Genomic DNA, 18363 nt, shown 5'->3' on the forward strand with positions numbered 1-18363 from the left:
ACCTACAGATGGGGTTATATCTGGGCGAAGAGGCTCTATCTGCCTGTCTTCAGGAATTTTTAGCCGGGCGGTGGTGGCACACGCCTTTAATCCCAGCACTTGGGAGGCAGAGACAGGCAGATTTCTGAGTTCGAGGCCAGCCTGGTCTACAGAGTGAGTTCCAGGACAGCCAGGGCTACACAGAGAAACCCTCTCTCAAAAAAAAAAAAAAAAAAAAAGGAATGCCTGCCACAAGTGCCCTCCTTACCCCACAATGATCCGAGTCGATTGAACATTCGGCTTCTAAGATGACCAGGTAGAGTGGACCCCACTGCTTAGATGCCTAAGCCTGGTCACCAGAGGCAGGGCCACATTAGTAAAGAAGGCTTAGCTGCTTCTCCTGGATGTATGGCAAGCCACGGCTCTCCTCAGTGTCTCAGTTTCCTTTCCTGTACAACTAAATGAGCGAGCCATAGTGTTTGGAATCTGAAGGAAGCAGTCTTCAGGCTCTCCACATGCTGCCTGTAGTCAGTCATTCATTCTGTCTGCCAGGCTACAAGAGCCACCTGGCACGGCAAGCCTTCATGCCCAGGGACTCGAGGCTGCTCATTAAATCCCAGAACGAATGACTAAATTGGCACATGCCTTCCCCCAAGGCCATGCCTAAGCCTGTACACCTGGGGAGATTGCTTTGGATTTCTTCCATCAATGTAGGAGAAGTTCGCAGTATGGTCCAGAGCCTGGAAGATGACTCTGCCCATCCCCCAGACTTCCAGCAGGTCTGTGTGGCCCCTGCAGCTGAGACTCCAAGGCTCTGGGTTCCCTGGCTCTATGACTTACTTGCTGTCACTTGGCCATGGCCAAAGCTCTTGGTCTCTTGCTACCTCAGTTTCCCCCATGGAACTGACATTACCTCTGTCACTCTAGCAGAGATATTAGGAAACTCAGAAGAAACCAAAGTCAGAGGAAAGCAAGTTGAAGGGCTTAAATTTGCTGGTTGTGATGGCACACGCCGGTAGGATTTGCTGAAGGAGGCAGAGGCAGGAGGATCACGAGTTCGAGGCCAGCCTGGGCTACACATTAAAAAAAGGGGGGGGGGGACTTAAATTTGCTGCATAGATTTAGAGCAGGGGAGAAAAGACAATTAAAAATTTTTTTATTATAATATCTCCATGTTCTCAAGTGGAAAAATTCCCTCGGACCCATACATAATCTTTGTTACTCTGCTGTATCCATCCTGGAGAGAACAAGGCCGTGAGGGTTGTTGACATACCCTGAGTCTAGCTTCCGCCCACACAGGTGGAATTTTCCACTTTGTTTTTTTTTTTTGCAAATATTAATCAAGTCTCTGGGCAGTTAACAGTGGACTCGTTGTCTTGTGAAGAGGGAGCCGGTTCTAGTGAATGCCAGCTGCCTGCCAGGAGGACTCTTTGGCCAGCCCTAGCTGGGAGAGCAGCCACTGGAGCATTCCTGCCTCTGCTGTTACCTCTGCCCTCTGTTCCACTCCAGCTGCTTGGACTCAGCCATGACTAATGTAATGCTATCTTTGAGCCAGAAACCCTGAGAGTCACCCAGGGCTTGCCAGTTCTTGAACTTGAGCCCAGGCATTGAACTCTATATGTTCTCTGCCCAGTACAAGGGGCATAGAAAAAAACCCCAGGCTCAGCCATGATTATAGTCCAGTGTTAATGCTATTCCAGCCAATTCCAGGAGGCTGCCTCTATGGGACTTAGTTTCTTGATTTATAAAACTGGAAAATGGGGCTAGAGAGAAGGCTCAGTGACTCAGTGCAACCACGTGAGGACATGACCTCTGGCATGTGATCTCTGTCCCATGGACACTTGTGTTGGTTTACGTGTTTATATTATCACTTTGGGGCTTCAAAAAGTAGGGAGCACAGGAGAAATGGGGAAGCCATTGTCTACTCTCAGAGCCTCCTTGTGGATGGGAGTCAGCCCCGTGGGGATGCAAGGAAAGGCAGCCAGCACTGTGTTGGAAAGAGAAGGCAGGATGATCTGGGGTTTGACCGCCAATAGTTGGGTTAACCTGCAATTGATCCTATTATTGGTTATAGTTGAAGGGTCCTGTTCTATATGTCATGGAAGAGAACACAGCTACATGGATGAGGTTAAATAAGGAAGGAGACGGGGTTCAGTGTATGACCTGGAGACGGGGGAGGTGGGGGGGAAATCTCTCCATGTGCTTTGAGTTTTGAATTTTTAAATATTTTAAAGATTTATTTATTTTTTTTTGTATATGAGTACACTGTAGCTGTCTTCAGACACACCAGAAGAGGGCATCAGATCCTATTACAGATGGTTGTGAGCCACCATGTGGTTGCTAGGATTTGAACTCAGGACCTCTGCAAGAGCAGTCCATGCTCTTAACCACTGAGCCATCTCTCCGACCCCGAATTTTTAAATATTTTAGATTTACTAGTTTCCCCCCCCCAAAGTCTCAGAATCATGAATGTCCTGCCTTAGCCTGGACCTCCTAGGTGGAAGTTGCAGGTATGCCCCACTATGCTCTGCACATTTTCCTTTGCCCTCATAAAAACAAGAAACTATGAAGTAGAGAGCTGTTTCCATCTTAAAGACTTACTTATTCTTTATCTTGTGTGTATGAGATTTTGCCTGCATGTATTTCTATGCACTGCATACGTGCCTGGTGCCTATGGAGGCTAGAAGAGAGAACACTGGTTCCCCTGAAACTAGAGCACTGTGTGGTAGGTTGTGAGCCACCATGTGGATGCTGAGACCTGAGTCCAAGTCCTCCACAAGAAGAGCAAATACTCTGAGTCACTGAGCCTTTTCCCTCTAGCCCCATTTCCAGTTTTATAAATCAAGAAACAAAGTCCCACAGAGGCAGCCTCCTGAGTGTGGTTGAGCTGTAACCATAGCTCAAGGACCTTGATTGACCACCAGTTTTCACGTTCCTAAAGTATGAGACTTGAACATGGAACCCCAATGTTTAAGACATCTACAAGTTCATTTATTTTATAAGCTGGTATTTGCGTTTTTATTTTCCATGACACCCCCCCCCCACACACACACCCCACAGTGAGGGAGAACACCACCACCATGCTGAGGAGTGTATTCTAGAACCTGAGGCTGTGGGAGCTGCACGACCTCTAACGTGATTTGTTTCTGTAATGAGTTTAGTGATAGCAGTAGAATAGTAAGATACCTTTAAACTGCTCTCCCTTGCTGCCTTGGGACCTCCTTGGCTAAAGATTCAGAAGTTTAGAAGGGGGCACGTACACTTACATGTACACTGGGGGGCCTGATCGCAGCTGTGAAGGGCCAGGAGCAGGGCAGGTACTATGGACCCACATCCTGCTCTCATTGGAGGGTAAAAATTCAGAAGTTTAGAAGGGGGCATGTACACTTATATGTACACTGGGGGCCTGATCGCAACTGTGAAGGGCCAGGAGCAGGGCAGGTACTACAGACCCACATCCTGCTCTCATTGGACTTGAAGGTGGCTTGGTGATCAATGGCAGATCGTATGTAGGTGAACATGGGCTTCAGACCATGTAGGCTTTATGGAACTCTGGCTCTTAATGTAACCTGAGTTTTAGGGCAAAAGCTTGGCTCCAGCAGCCCCACTACGCACGCATCCCTGTATGCCAGGTAGAGAAGAGGAGAGGAGGAGTGGTGAAAAGCAGAGAGAGGAGGTTGAATCCATGTGGCCACGTTAGGAAGAATGGGTAATGGGCAGTGACTCCCCAACCTGGCAGGACGTATCTATATGCTTATTTAGAACAAGAAGGCTGCAAAAAGGCGCAAGTCTTTAACAAGCTTGAACCTAAAAAGGAAAACCCGTCTTAGGAGGCAGCTATGAAGGAGAAAACAGAACAGAAATGTTTGTGCTGGATTTGGGAAACCTGCGTTGCAACAAGAAACCTGCATTAAAAAAGATGAGACCTGAGACCCACTCTGGACATGCGCTGTGCACAGACATATTCTACTACCCTATTTCTGCTGTAGAGGAACAAATAAAAAAGTTTTTTAAGGAGCCGGGTGGTGGTGGCACACACCTTTAATCCCAGCACTTGGGAGGCAGAGGCAGGCGGTTTTCGGAGTTCGAGGCCAGCCTGATCTACAGAGTGAGTTCCAGGACAGCTAGGTCTCTACAGAGAAACTCTGTCTTGAAAAGACAAAAACAAAAAAACAAAAACAAAAACAAAAAAATTTAAAGAAAAAAAAAAGAATGCGGCCAAGGTTAGAAGCGAGCAGTCCTCACTAAGGTGTGGTCTGGTTGGTTATTATCTCTTCTGAATCGGCAGTTGGTCTGAAAAAGCCTTTCTTGCTTGGGGAGACAACAAAGGGATCCAGGTCACGGCCTTACCCTGTGATAATGGCCTCACCCAGGGACAACTGCCCTCCTCTAGGGTTGCTCTGCCCTGGTTGGTTCTGCTCTTGGTGGCATCTAGGCTAACTAACTTTTCTCTCTGCCTCAGTCTTCAGGGGGACCATATAGACTAGGTGGATGAACACTCTACATACCTCTGCAGAGTCAAGCAGGAGCCTGACCTAAAGGAAACATGACACACACAGGAAGGCAGAGAAGTCAGGTTTTCATCCTACCTTTAATTGTCCTGTGAGCCCTAGGGGGTATGAGTTCTTTGTAGTAAGAGTCATTTCCACAGTGCCTGCTGCCTTCAGTTGTTTCTTAATGAAGTGCTAGAAAGACAGACAGACATCTCTGATGGACAGAACTAATGGGTTTGGGGAGGCCCCAGCATTCAGGGTACAGTTTTTACCATGCTCAGACTTCCTGTGGTGAATGGATAGGTATTCTCTTACTTATTTTCAGGTTTTTTCTTTTTTTTTTTTTATTTCTCATGGGCCAATCTTAAAACACACTGAAAATCAGCCCCAGTAATAAAGCAAGTCACACAAAGCCCCTTCCGTGGCAAGGCCAGAGGTAGGGTCACTGAACCAGACACCTGGAGAAGTTTCTCAACTCTGCCTTCCTTCTGGACTTATCTTTCACAGAAAATCAGGATAGTATGTGGGCTGTCCAGGTAGAGACTGCACTGCATTCGGTTACTCCCGATGTGAGGTGATTGTTAATTGAGAAAATTTTCTAATTTGAAAAAGACACCTGCAGCAAAGCATCTACAGAAGGCCTCGGGCTCTGGAAAGAGTGAGCAGGAGGCTCTGTCCAGTGCCTCCAGTTCACCCTGCAGCCTGGACCAGGCCTCTGCCTCCCACCTTGGTGCTTTCTGTCTCTCCCTTGTGGGTGATATTTGAGATTCTCAGTCAACTCTGGTTGAAATCCTCCCTGGTATGGAAATTTGAAAGCATATGCAAATTTAGCTAGAGGGGAACCTAAGTGGGAACCCCTAGTCTGTTCCCTTGTCTGACTTTCCTGCCCTCCTATCACCTTGGGGAATCCTGTTTTGTTGTTTTTTTTTTCTTTCATTCTAGTCTTTGTTCGATCTTTACAAAATTCATAATCTATCTGCAATGCAAATGTTATGTAAATACAGCATTGAGGAAATAAAGATGTGTAAGTAGTTTTTTCTGCCAGTTTTATTATACTTCTGAAAAGGTGTTTGTGAGCATCCCCCAAGACCACTGCCTGTCACATCTGACAGATGATGGTTTCTTCCTCAGATCTGAATTCTAGTCCCCAGGATCTAAGAGCCTGACACAAGTGTATGTACCTCTTATTTCTCTCACCAACTGCAGATCCGCCCCTACCCTACCCTCCCACCCTCCCCCACCATGTATATTTATCTAAGTTTATTTTTAAGAAATGTGTGTGATCTCTCCCACATGGACTCTGTGCACAATGGCCCTCAAATGTCCTCTGTGTTCTTTATTTTCTGTGCTTAATGGGCATATCTGCAAGCACGGTATCACTACAGCTCAAGTGTTAATTACCGTCGCGGCATTTTAGGCAGGGTATTTCCCAGGTGGCACTGCAGCCTGTTTAGACTCTATCCCCAGCTGAGGAGAGGCGTCCTTGGCTTTCGGTCATCTCCTTCACACATGTCACCTCGGTGAGGTCCAAACTGACTCTTATCCATTTCTTTTCCACCTTCTTCTGGTCCCAGGGACCTCTCATTCTCAGGACACCCCAGCAGTCACTGTGGAGAATGTGGTGGGGAGAGAGGTGGCAGCAGCGAGGACATTGTTAGGACACGATGGGGAGGGTTCTAGGGAAGGAAGGAGCTGTGGAGCCTGAGCAGACAGGTCTGGGGGCAGTGGGGGTGCGAGGCGGGCGGGGCAGAAGTGAATGCACATCACTTAGGAGGAATCAGTGCTCCTCCATACCATAGCTTCCACGCCCACCCCTTCCTACTTTTATAGCTTATCTTACTCTCTTCCCATTTCTGCCAGCTTTAGACAGCGAGGGATCATTGCTGTTGGTAAATGAACCCACCTCCCATCTCCATGATGGTCCCTGCTGGGGACAGTTTGATAACTCAAGCCCATCAGGCTGCCCATCTTTTTTGCTGCTCTGACGCCTTTGCTGGACCTGTCATAAGAAGGGCCTATAATTCCCCTGAGGAATCGTTCGTTCATTTTCCTCTTGTTGCCCTGTTACTGCACAAGAGCCCAGACCCTGAGAGCTCAGCTGGAGCCACTGTAACATTACCATGTCCCCATCTCCTCTGAGGTCCTCTTGAACCTCTTGCTCTGTCCATTCACCCATGTACAGCACAGCACAGCACAGCGCAGCACAGCACAGCACAGCACAGCACAGCACAGCACAGCACAGCACAGCACAGCACAGCACAGCACAGCTCCTACCTGGAGTACACCCTCCTTGAGCCAACCTGAGCTGCTTCCATCCCCTTCTGCTGGTCTCTTACCTCTGGGAGAACATCCAGCAATCACCTTATAGCATCCTATCTTCTCAATACACCTTCCTTAAATATACCTTGGGTAATCAGTATTCCTGCATAAGACTTCAAAGGAAAGAGGTGGTAGGTTAACCCCTCCACTCCCCCCAACCCCTATCCCCTCCACTCCCCCCACCCCCACCCCTAGGAGCAACATATCCCCTGGTTTGCAGTTTAATGGCTGCTTTCTCATGACTGTGACCAAACTCCCAACAGAGTCAGCTATAGAGTGGAGAGGTTTATTTTGATTCATTAGTCTGTTACGGTGAGAAGGCATGATGGCTGAGTGGATCAGTTACCGGGTACCAGAACTTGTAGCAATGGTTTTGTGCAAGATGCCAACAAAGGATGCCATTTGGCAGAGTAGACTGGGCTACATAACCTCACGATCCATACCCAGTAACCTATTGCCCCAGCCACATCTCCCTATCTCAAAGGTTTCAGAACCTCGTAAGGCAGCTGGGGACCAAATGTTCACATACATACACACACACACACACACACACACACGAGCCCATCAAGGATAGTTCACATTCACACTGGAAAAGGCAAGTGAGCTTGTAGCCCAGGTTAGCTCCCCAAGGCTCCCCACCTACCGTTCTGCTTCTGATGATGACCACCATAGAGGTCAGCTAGAGAGTAGGGATGGGCCCAGAGAGCATATCCTTGAATACAGAACCCAGTGTGTCACCTGAACTGAAGCAGGTGCTGTGAGAGGGAGATGGGAGATTGTGGCATTCAGTCCAAGAAGCATCAAGGCAGGCAGCATCTGCCTCTGAAGTTGTCAACCTGTAGATGTGCAACTGGGAAGCACTGAGTCAGGTCATGTGTGTCCAAGGAGCAACGACAGGTCTGAATGCCAAATAGCCTTGAACAGTGCTGGGACTCACTGGGAAGTGACTTTTCTGGGCCTTGAAGCCCTTGAGTAGCTAAGCTCTGGCCTCAGGTCTACCCGAGCCAGTCTAAGGTGCTAGGGCAAAAGGTCTTTCAGATGATTTCTATTTAAATGGGTTCACAGGACCCTTTTTGTATGGATGGGCATACTTGTTGGTAAGTTTTGAGGCTGTAGTTTCTTCCTGGTGTTAATGATCCAGGATGGACCCTTGGTGCTTTTGGTCTAGCTGTTCCTTTTAAACTCCTGGAATTGAGGTGCCTGAGACCAAGGACCTTAAGATCCCAGTGTTCCCATTGTCTCTTGGAAAGGCTTACTGCTCCCTGACTAGGCCTGGAGCAGAATCAGTATTTGTCAAGGAGCCCAAGTTCCTCAGGCTGAAACAGCTCCTATGCTTGGCTAGGCTATGGGCATGCTGAGTGCGCTGGGCATTCTTCAGAGCCAGCTCTCTTTGGATGATTGAAAACCAGGAGCTCTGGGGTCCACAGGTCTGACCGTAGGATAGTATGTACTTATTATGTACTGGGAGAATATTATGACACACTCACTCATACATACACACACACACACACACACACACACACACACACACACACACACACGATAAGGAAGGGGGAGGCCTGTTCAGAAGGTCTTTTCAGATGGTTTCCAGTGTTCCAGCTGCACAGCTCCAAAGACAGATTGTATCCCAACTAAGAGACTCCTGGTGGGTAAGCACTTTATTCTGACTCCAGTTCCTTCATAACTTAACACCACCCCAAAATCGCCAGATGTGTGTGGCTGGTCATGGACTTAAAACCACAAGCAACCCAAATGTGCACCACAAAGCTGTACATACTTTTCAATGCCCAGTTTCAGTTGCCAGATGCAAAGTCTTAGGTCATGCTATGGAGACCTGTGATAGCAATCGAGACAGCAAAATGGCAGGGGGCCATGGTGGTCCTGGGTTTGGGATTCTCTATTTAAAGTCCTCTTGGCATTTGATCTGTATACCACATCCAGACAGATCTGTGGCTATCTCAGGACCAGACCCTAACTAACCTGATATGGTGGCAAGGGTGTCATGGTAGAGGAGTTGAGGAATTGGCGTGTGGTGGGGGGATATGGTTCTGCAATGCCAGGGGCAAAGGAAAGGAAGGGAAACTAAAGCCTGAGAGGAGAGCTTCTGTCTTGGTCTCCTCAGCGGGCCACACCTCCTGGTGGAAGGCTCTGATTGTCGTCCTTGGTTTCAGGCCTTGGTACTGGTCGCCTGGATTAGGAAATAAAACACAGCAGATGCAGATCGAAAGAAAGCTTCCATTGCATTCACTGCTCAGAGAAACTGCTGTTCTCAGATCTGTTGGCTTGACTTGATGGTTTGATTTAGTTGTTTGATGTCTTTATGGCAGTGCTTGGCTTTGTACTCTAAGCCAGCCTGGAGCAGCCATCCTTGGGCCAGTGAGCCCAGCAGTATTCTAAAAGCTTTAGACCTTGCTTATCCAAGTAACACTCACTTTACAGCGCCCATCCACAGGGCTTGTGGGGCTCTGCATTTGTCTTATTTGTTTGGTTTTGTTTGTTTGTTTGTTTGGTGAGGGATAGGGAGTGGCTTTAATCCCTTTTAAGTTTACTGTGTTACTTTACCACCACTGGCCATTTCCACAGTTCTTAGCTAATTAGACCGAAGCTTTGCTCCCCTATTAAACAGTGTTCTCCCTTTGTCCTTGGTAATGTCTAATCCATCTTCTCTGCCTACAGATTGACCTATCCTTGGGTATCTGGTTTATTTCACTTATCATAATGGCTTCACCTTTCAGTTATGATTTAGCTTGTATCAGATTCCACTCCTTTTTAAAGATGACTAAGAGTCCATTGTCTTTATGTACCGCCTTTTTGCATACCTGTTCATCAGAATATGTGAGTCAGCGTCTTCCCACCTGGTTATTGTGATTAGTGCAGCCACTGCACTGGTGTGGCATTGCCAGGCATTGTCAGGGGGAGTTTGCCTTTCATCCCTTCTGGGAATACCTACAGGGTAGGATTACTGGATCATGTAGTAACTCTAACTTCTTGGAAAAACTTCCAGCTTGTATCCCCCAGTGGCTAACATTGAACTCTGACAGCAGTGTACAAAGGCTGTTAACTTCTGGACATCCTTGGCAACTCTTGCTATTTTCCATTGGTTTCCATTCCAGGCATACCGGTGGGTACAAGGTGATATTTCTTTGTGGCTTTGATTTGCCTTTCTCTAATGACTGGTGGGGGCTGAAGCATCTTTTTGTACTCCATTACCATCTTCTTTAGAAAACCTGTCTGTTTAAGATCTCTTCTGTATGTGCCCATCAGGATTTTGCTGTTATTAAGTTCCAGGAGTTCTTTGTGCATCCTGGATATTAGTACCTTGAGGAACAAGAGGCTGGCAGGTGCTTTCCATTCTGTGTGCTTGTCATTTCACTTGGATTTTGGTTTTTGAAACCGTGTCTTACAGTGTAGCTCTGGACCTCTACATAGATTAGGTCGGCCTCACACAATGACCTGTTTCCACCACACCCACCTTATGTTTTCACTCTTGCTAGTGCCCAGTGGTGTGCAAAAGTATTGTTAACATTTGTGGAACTGAAATTCACCTATTTTTTTCTTTTATTACCTGTAATTTTGGTATGGTATCTGAGACACTATTTTTAAATCTAATGCCATGAGGATTTCCCCCATCTTTTCATCAGAGTTTTATAATTAATGTGTGTGTATGTGGTATACTCACATGTGCATGTTCGTGTGTGTGGCTGTGCATGCATGAGGTCAGAGGTCAATATCTGGTGCCTTCTCTAACTCTGCATCTTATTTATTTATTTACATAGGTTACTCCAAATTCAAGAGACCTCTCTGCTCTCTCCCTCCTGAGTGCTAGAATAAAGGCATGTGCTACCTCATCTGATTCTAATTTTTGAGCAAGGTTTTCTTATTGAACATAGAGCTCCTGATTCAGCTGGGCTTGTTGGCCATCAAGTCCCAGGGACCCTCCTATTTCTGCCTTCCCAGCAGTGAGATCATATGCACACAGTGCCACATATGGCTCTGTATATGTGTGTGTGTGTGTGTGTGTGTGTGTGTGTGTGAGTGTAAGCACACACTCACATGTGTGTTCATGGTCACCAAATAAGAACGTTACTCTTCACCTTTTTCCCCTGAAAAAAAGTGAACATGAGCTAGGATGGTGGCCAGCAAATTCCAATAATCCTTTCTCGACATTCCATAGCTCTGGGGTTACAGCCACATGTATGGCCGAGGCCAGTTCTTACATGGGTACTCCAGACTTGAGTTCAGGTCCCATTGGTTGTGGAGTAAGCACTTTACTTACTTGAACCATCTCCCCAGTCCCCTCCATATGCCCTTTTACATAGGTTCTGGGGATCTCGACTCAGATCCTCAGGCTGGCACGGCAACCACTTTCCTGACGGAACATCTCCCCAGCTTCTTGGGTTGACTTTTGACTGTGGCGAAAGCAAAGGTGCAAGTTCATGCTCTAGCCTGTGGCTTGCTTCCCAGGCAGCATTTGCTAAGAAGACCTCTGTTTCCTCTTAGAATGATTTAAGCTGTGGTTGAAGCCAGTGGGCCATCTATGCAAGGACTCATTTCTGTATTAGTGTGTTAGGTCAAATGTCTTCTGACACCACTGCAGTTTTTGTGATTGTGGAGTTGCAGTAGTTTTAAAATCCAGGACTGTGAGTCTTCTAGCTTTGTTATTCTTCCTGGGGTTTTGGTTTGGTGTTTTTGTTACTGTGTTTCTGATGTGTTTATAAAAAGATAAAGAAGTATAAGATATGTTCTATGGCGGTGTGGTGAGGTGTGGGGGAAGGGAGTATCTCAGCGAGCCCATGCCAAGGCATCCCTTTCCCCTGAGGGACCAGCCACATGACTGGATAGTATAGAACAGAGTTTATTCAGGGCATGGGGAGGGGACTTAAGAGTGTAGTAGAGACAGAGAAAGGCAGAGAGAGGAAGAGAGTAGAGAAGTAGAGACCAGCCATGGCCATGAGCACATGGAAAGAGGAAGAAGGGAAGGGAATGGGAAGGGGAGAGCAAGGGCAGGAGAGAAGCAAGAGAGCATGAGAGGAAGGGGCAAACTGCCCCTTTTATAGTGGGCCAGGCCTATCTGGCCTTGCCAGGTAACTGTGGGGAGGAGCATACCTGGCTGTTGCCATTGTTCATTGTGAGGTGGAGTTTAGACTGAATGCTAACAGTTTCTGCTTGGAGTCCCTTGAGATCCCATATAATTTCTTAAATGAATCTTCCTTTTTTTCCCTTCTTTGTTATTATTTTTTTACTCTTTTATGTATGTGCATGTACCACTGTGTTCATGTGAAGGTTAGAGGACAACTTCTGTGAGTCACTTCTCTGTTTCCCACATATAGATCCCAGGCTCAAACTCCAGTTGTTAGGCTTGGTAGCAAGCACCTTTGCCTGCAGCCATCTCACTAAACACCCCCAAATGAGGTTTTCTACAGCAAAAAAGAAATGCCATTGACACACGGTAGAAATTGCATAGGAAGTACCATCATATTGGTAGTATAATTATCTTGACAACAGTAGTTCTTCCAATCTATGAATGTGGGATTTTTTTTTTATTATTTTTTTTATGCCATTTTTGGTATTTTTTTTTTAAGCAACATTTTTATAGTTTTCAATAGCCAGTATGACGGTTAATCGTGACTGTCTATCTGACAGGATTCAGAATCTTCCAGAGGCCACATTTCTGGTTGTGTTGGAAGGGGTATTTCCAGAAATTTGACAGGGAGGCAAGAGCATCTGTCTTAAATGTGGGTGGGACTATGTCACAAAGCTGAGGCCCTAGACTGAACAAGAAAACGCCAGTAGAGGCCAACATCCATTTCTTTCTGCTGCCCAAGTACAAATGCAACATGATCATCAGCCACTTCATACCCCTGCCTGAGTCCCTTCCCTTTTATGATAGACTGTATCCCCTCAAGCCATGAGCCAAAGTAAAAAAACACAAACAAACAAAATTCTTCTTTCTTTATATTGCTATTGTCAGACATTTTGTTACAGCAAGGGTAAAATAACAAATACAGTGTTGCTTTCAAACCTTAGGTTAAATTTAGGCCTAATCTTTTGTTCTCTCTGTGTCTGTCTGTCTGTCTGTCTGTCTGTCTGTCTGTCTGTCTGTCTCTCTCTCTCTTTCTCTCTCTCTCTCTGTGTGTGTGTGTGTGTGTGTGTGTGTGTGTAATTGTTTTGGCAAGAACTTGCAGTAGTGTGTTGCTTCTGTTCTTAGTTGAGAACCTTTCTTGCTGTCATGTTGAGCACAACACTAATGCTTACCAATTTCGCCGCTTCTCTTTGAGCCAGCTTTTATCTTCATCAGTTTCCTCCATTGTTTTTCTCTATCTCTGCTCAGATCTCCAGTGTTTCCTTCCCTCTGCTAGCCTTGGTTTGGTTTGCTCTGTTTTCTAGTTGTTCACAGGATAATGATCTTCCCTCTGTTTGAAGGTGCAGCCCTGAACGGCCTGATAACACTGCTGTCACCGCGTTGCATAAGTCGTGGTGTCTCGTGTGTTCTCCTTCATTTGTTTCACATATTTCTTTTCTTTTTTAAAGATTTATTTTATGTGTATGAGTACACTGTAGCTGTACAGATGGCCATGAGCCATCATGTGGCTGCTGGAAATTGAACTTCAGCACCTCTGTTTGCTCCGGCCCACTCGCTCCGGCGTAATACACTGTAGCTATCTTCAGACACACAAGAAGAGGGCATCAGATCTCATCACGGATGATTGTGAGCCACCATGAGGTTGCTGGAATTCGAACTCAGGACCTTCGGAAGAGCAGTCAGTGCTCTTACCGGCTGAGCCATCTCTCCAGCCCTGTTTCACATACTTCTAACTTCGTCTGTGATTTCTTCTCTGGCACACTGGGGTTTTAGAGGCATTAATTTCATATTTTTTGTGAGTTTTCTTCTGCATATTGATTCCTAGTTTTATTCCACTGTGGTCCAAATAGATTCCTGGTATGTTTTCTGTCTTAAAGACTTATACTCTGTCCTGGAGTTCAGTTTGTGTGTTTCTTTTGCTGGGCTGTGTTTGATATATCTATCTGTTATGCCCAACTGGCTCACAGTGCTTTTTCCTCTATTACTTTATTCATCTATCATTGTTGAACTCTGAACATTGAAGTCTTCAGTTATTGTTCAACTACTTTCCCTTCAAATCTGTCAGTTTTTGCTTTATGAATCCTAGAATTTTCATGTATATATAAATTGCATGCTTTAAATTTTATTCAGGCTGCAAGCACCTGTGGTTTTCTTTCTGTATTATGACTGTACTTTTAGGATCTATCCATACTGCTCGGAGATGCTGTGCTTCATCTTCTCCTCCCCCTCCTCCTTCCCCTACTTTCCCCTCCTCTTTTCTTTCCTTCCCTCCCATTGTGTTTCATCCCTTCTCTCTCTTTTCTGAGATAGCATCTATGTAGCCCATACTGGTCTTAAACTTGTGTCTTCCTGCCTTGGTCTCCCAGGTGCTAGAATTACAAGCACATACCACCATACCAACTGTTCTTCATGTGACTCTACTACGGTCCTTCTGCAGCCGGTCTGGCCACCATAAGTATACAGTGGAGTCTTGCTTAGTTTTCAGTTGTGGTTCACTGGTGGCATGCTCTGTACAGCTTCTCTTCAAATGCTTAAGAGCCAGGCACGAGTATCTTTGCTAAAGCATCTGTCAACGTCTTTGACCCACTTGATAATCAGGACGTTTACTACGTATACTTAGCAGTTTATGGTGTGTGTATTTTATGCGACAATCTCAAGGGCAGTCAGTGGCTTGTCCTTTCTTTGTGTGTGTGTGTGTGTGTGTGTGTGTGTGTGTATTTAATTTTGATGAGATCTGATTTACCAGTCTTTAGTTTTGTGTTTAGTTTTTGCCTTCGGTGCCCTATCTTAGGAAGTCATGGTCCGCCACCCGCATTGCACTTTCCTGTTTCACTTTAGGGTTTTGTTTTTTGTTTTTTGGGTTTGTTTTTGTTTTTTTAATAGCTTTGGGTTGGGTTTGTGGTCCATTTTGAACATTGAAGATATGTCCAGGTCTAGCTTCCCTTGTGTGTTTCAGTGGCTCTTGCAGCCTCTGTTGAAAAGCCCATTTGTGCTCCATTCTGCTGCTTTATTGATCTGTTTACATGCCTTTGTTTCTGAGTTCTGCTCTGTTCAGTAGATGGTCGCTTGTTTCTTTGGCTGTGGTGTACTCTCCGTTAGTAGACTTCCAGCAAGCCTGGAGTTCAGATAGTGTCAACCCTACCAAGCCCAAACTTAGTTCTTTGTTGGCATGGGATTGCATTGATTTATAAGTTAAATGGTAAAGAATAAAGACAATATTGAATCTCCCTACCCACAAATAAAGAATATCACTCTGTGTAGCTAGTTTTTCTCTGATGATTTTCTGTAGGGTTTGGTAGATGTCCAATTGCAAAAGTATTTTGATTTATTCCTTCTCACGGGGCACATTGAATTCAGTGGGATTGTGTCTCCCCTTCAAGTGGCCCATGCTCACGGCATGTGACTGACACTTGTGTCTTGGCCTCGTCTCCCGAGGTCTCCCTGGAGCTGCTTGTTACTTCCAGGGACCTTTTTGGTCAGTTCTTTTAGATTTTCAGCATAGATGATCATGTTGGCCAGAGGTGTTCATGTCTTTCTTCCCAACCTGAATGCTTTTTGAGTTTCCCCCATCTGACTATTAAGTTAGGCTGTAATGTCCAGAGTGATGTTGGGATTGGTGAGAGAGGGGATCTTTGCCTTACTCCTGATTTTGGTGGGAAAGCTCCTAAGTTCCTTGCCACTATGGGAGTTTTGTAGATAAGCCTATCATGCTGGACAGCGGAAAGGTACTTTTTAAAATTTTTGCCCAGTGCTTTTTCTGTATTTCTTGTTTCTCCACCTCATGATAAGTGTCTTTGTTTCTTCCTCCGTTTCTTCTATTCTCCATTTTTTTTTTTCAGACAGGGTCTCACTACGTCCAGCCTGGAATTTGCTGTGTGAGCAAGACCAACTTTGAGTCCCCGGAGATCTACCTGCCTCTGCCTCAAAAGTACTGGGATTAAAAGTGAGTGCCAGTTTTAATGGTGTTTCAAAACAACAGTAACAAAAAAGTCATGTAACTACTTATATTTTAAATCTGGTAGAAGGCATAAGAAAGGGGTGGCCAACAGAAAAAAAAATTTTTCTATACCCCTAAATAGATCGCCTACAAATATCTGCTAAGTCCAACCTGGTGGCAGTCGTGATGTTTCGTACTTGAGATGACAATTTGCAAAAAATGGAAAATTGACAGACTTTTAAAATTATTGTTATTAGCGAGACAATAGAGTGTAAGTTGGCCCTGGATAGAGATATTCAGTGAGAGAAATGGAGCCCCCTGGTTCTCACGCAGGTGTCCCTGTGTTCTTCCCCACTGGGTGAAGCTGCTGTGCTCTTCTCAGTGCCCACTGGGTGCTCGCTCTTCCATAGCCATTGCCCTGGGTTCTGGGGTCCTTTCTTCTGCCTGTTCCTCATGGGCCTGTTCCTCATGTGCCCTTTGCTTGTGACTCCAGCTTTTCCTGCTGTTCTCAGCCCTGCAGTGACTTCAGTCAGACCCCCCACTTCAGTCAGACCCCCCACTTCAGTCAGACTCCCCACTTCTGTTAGACCCTTTCTTCTCTGGATTAAGATGAAGGCTTCTGGACTTCCAGTCAGAACATGAATGGCCTCGTTTGCTATAATATCCTCAGGACTCCTTTTATTGTCACTTTATTGTCATTCCAGTCTCTTTGAAGCTTCTGTTTGGTTGTCAGTGACTTTTTTTTTTTTTTTTTTAAGATTTATTTATTATTATAAATGAGTACACTGTAGCTGTCTTCAGACGCACCAGAAGAGGGCATCTGATTTCATTGTGGGTGGTTGTGAGCCACCATGTGGTTGCTGGGATTTGAACTCATGACCTTTGGAAGAGCAGACTGTGCTCTTACCCACTGAGCCATCTCACCAGCCCCTGTCAGTGACTTTAAGACATCGACATTGGGGTCGTCTTCACTGTCACTAGCCACATAGTCCTGTGATAGATCCCTCGTGGTCAGGTGACTCTCCAGTACACTTCATTTCAGTGCATGCCCACTGTCTCTCATCTCTGCTATTAGCTCCAAGGGGCGCCTCGATGGCCCTGAGACCTCAGTAGGAAGTGAGCTTGAATTGACTCCAGGAAGACCAAGCAAGGGGCAGTCTCCCTCTGCAGGCGTGACCCCACCTTACATTTTGAACCTGAGAACCAATGGACCAACGGGGCTGATTTCTGACCTTTGTGTCATGTGTGGTATATTTTTCTCCTGGAGCTCTTCTCTGTCATTCATATTTGTATTCTGTGTCTCCTCCCATTCCTCCTTTCTCTTTGCTTGCTTTAACTCCGGGTGGGGCGGAGTGGGGTGACCTTCAGGACATTCTTTACCAGCTCTTCCCCTACACATAATCTGCCAGCACCAGGTGCTTTCTCTTGGAGGAACGACTGCACGAATCCTTGTTTCCTTTTGTCACGTGGTCTTTTCTCTTCTGCCATCCATACTTTCTTGATATTGGATTTGGGTGCAGGAAGAAAGTCCTTTTGGGCACATGAAATGGGTGAAGGATTATCCCATTTTGGAGTCTGAGGTAGGAAGCCAGCCTATAGGTAGGTCTGTGAGGGATGTAAACAAACTCAGGGCCCCATGAGCTGATTTTTCAAATGTGAAATGTTTCAAATGATGAATATCTGGGGGTCCAACCACTTGAACTTTTTTATGTAGTACTGGAATCAAAACACTAAAAACATTTTGAATTTGTGTGTGTGTGTGTGTATGTGTGATGTGCAAGTGCGAGACAGAATGTCACAGCATGTGTGTGTGGAGATCAGAGGACAGCTTGTGGGTAGATAGTTCTCTCCTACCATGTTGTCACCAAGGACTGAAAACGCATGGAGAGCAAGTACTTACCTTCTGAACCATCTTGCTGGTACAAAATATCTGGATTTGAGTTACTAAAATTTAGTCGAGGAGTTTTTCTTGCCTGGCCACCTTCCCCTCCTACCCCCAGCTGGTCTGGCTTTCTGTAAGACCCACGCCAGGATACTTATTCATCTTTGTTCATAAGAGATACTGATCTCTAGTTCTCTTTGATGTTTTTGTCTGTCTGGTTTTGGTATTAGTGTGATGCTGGCCTTTTAGAATGGGTAAAGACACATTCTCTCTGTTTCTTCTGACAGAGACGGGAGAGAGTCAGACTGTGCTCACCCTTAAGTGTTTGGGAGAACTCTCCCAGCACCCATCTCTCTGAGTTCACCACTTTGTTTTGGACTGTTGCTTTTTACTATGTATATTGGCGCATCCTAGTACCTTGCTTCTTCTCACAAGGTGTATATTTTGGCACATGGTATCTTTGACAGAGCTGGTCTCTTTGTGTCTGGTTATCCTGCTTGGACTCCACTTACCCACAATTTAGCATGGGTCTAAAAGCTCCCAAGTCCCCACTCTTCTCCTCTGCTCCCTTTCACTTCTCTCTTCAGATTTTCATCTAGAAAAATCTCTTCCCCTAACCTTCAGTGCTGCTGCTCTCCTCCTGTTAGATCTAATCAAACCCCTTTTTCCT

At 45.8% G+C, this 18363-nt stretch overlaps 1 protein-coding gene and 1 pseudogene across 7 annotated transcripts in view; one reads left to right on the forward strand and one right to left on the reverse strand.

Moving 5' to 3' along the window:
- Window positions 1–18363, forward strand: part of Chdh (choline dehydrogenase) — a 29331-nt gene that overhangs the window by 1984 nt on the left and 8984 nt on the right. For 3 of the 7 annotated variants that reach the window (XM_031361264.1, XM_031361260.1, XM_031361261.1), the window contains one exon: window positions 15714–15817. The exons of 2 other annotated variants lie outside the window; for them this stretch is intronic. The gene's annotated coding sequence lies outside the window, so the exon portion shown is untranslated. The remainder of the gene's footprint in view (window positions 1–15713; window positions 15818–18363) is intronic. 2 more of the 7 variants (XM_031361265.1, XM_031361266.1) reach the window with 1 other exon arrangement.
- On the reverse strand, window positions 1860–17378 carry LOC116085169 (annotated as a pseudogene).

This window comes from Mastomys coucha, unplaced genomic scaffold (genome assembly GCF_008632895.1).
Source record: "Mastomys coucha isolate ucsf_1 unplaced genomic scaffold, UCSF_Mcou_1 pScaffold9, whole genome shotgun sequence".
In the NCBI taxonomy this organism is placed as follows: Eukaryota; Metazoa; Chordata; class Mammalia; order Rodentia; family Muridae; genus Mastomys; species Mastomys coucha.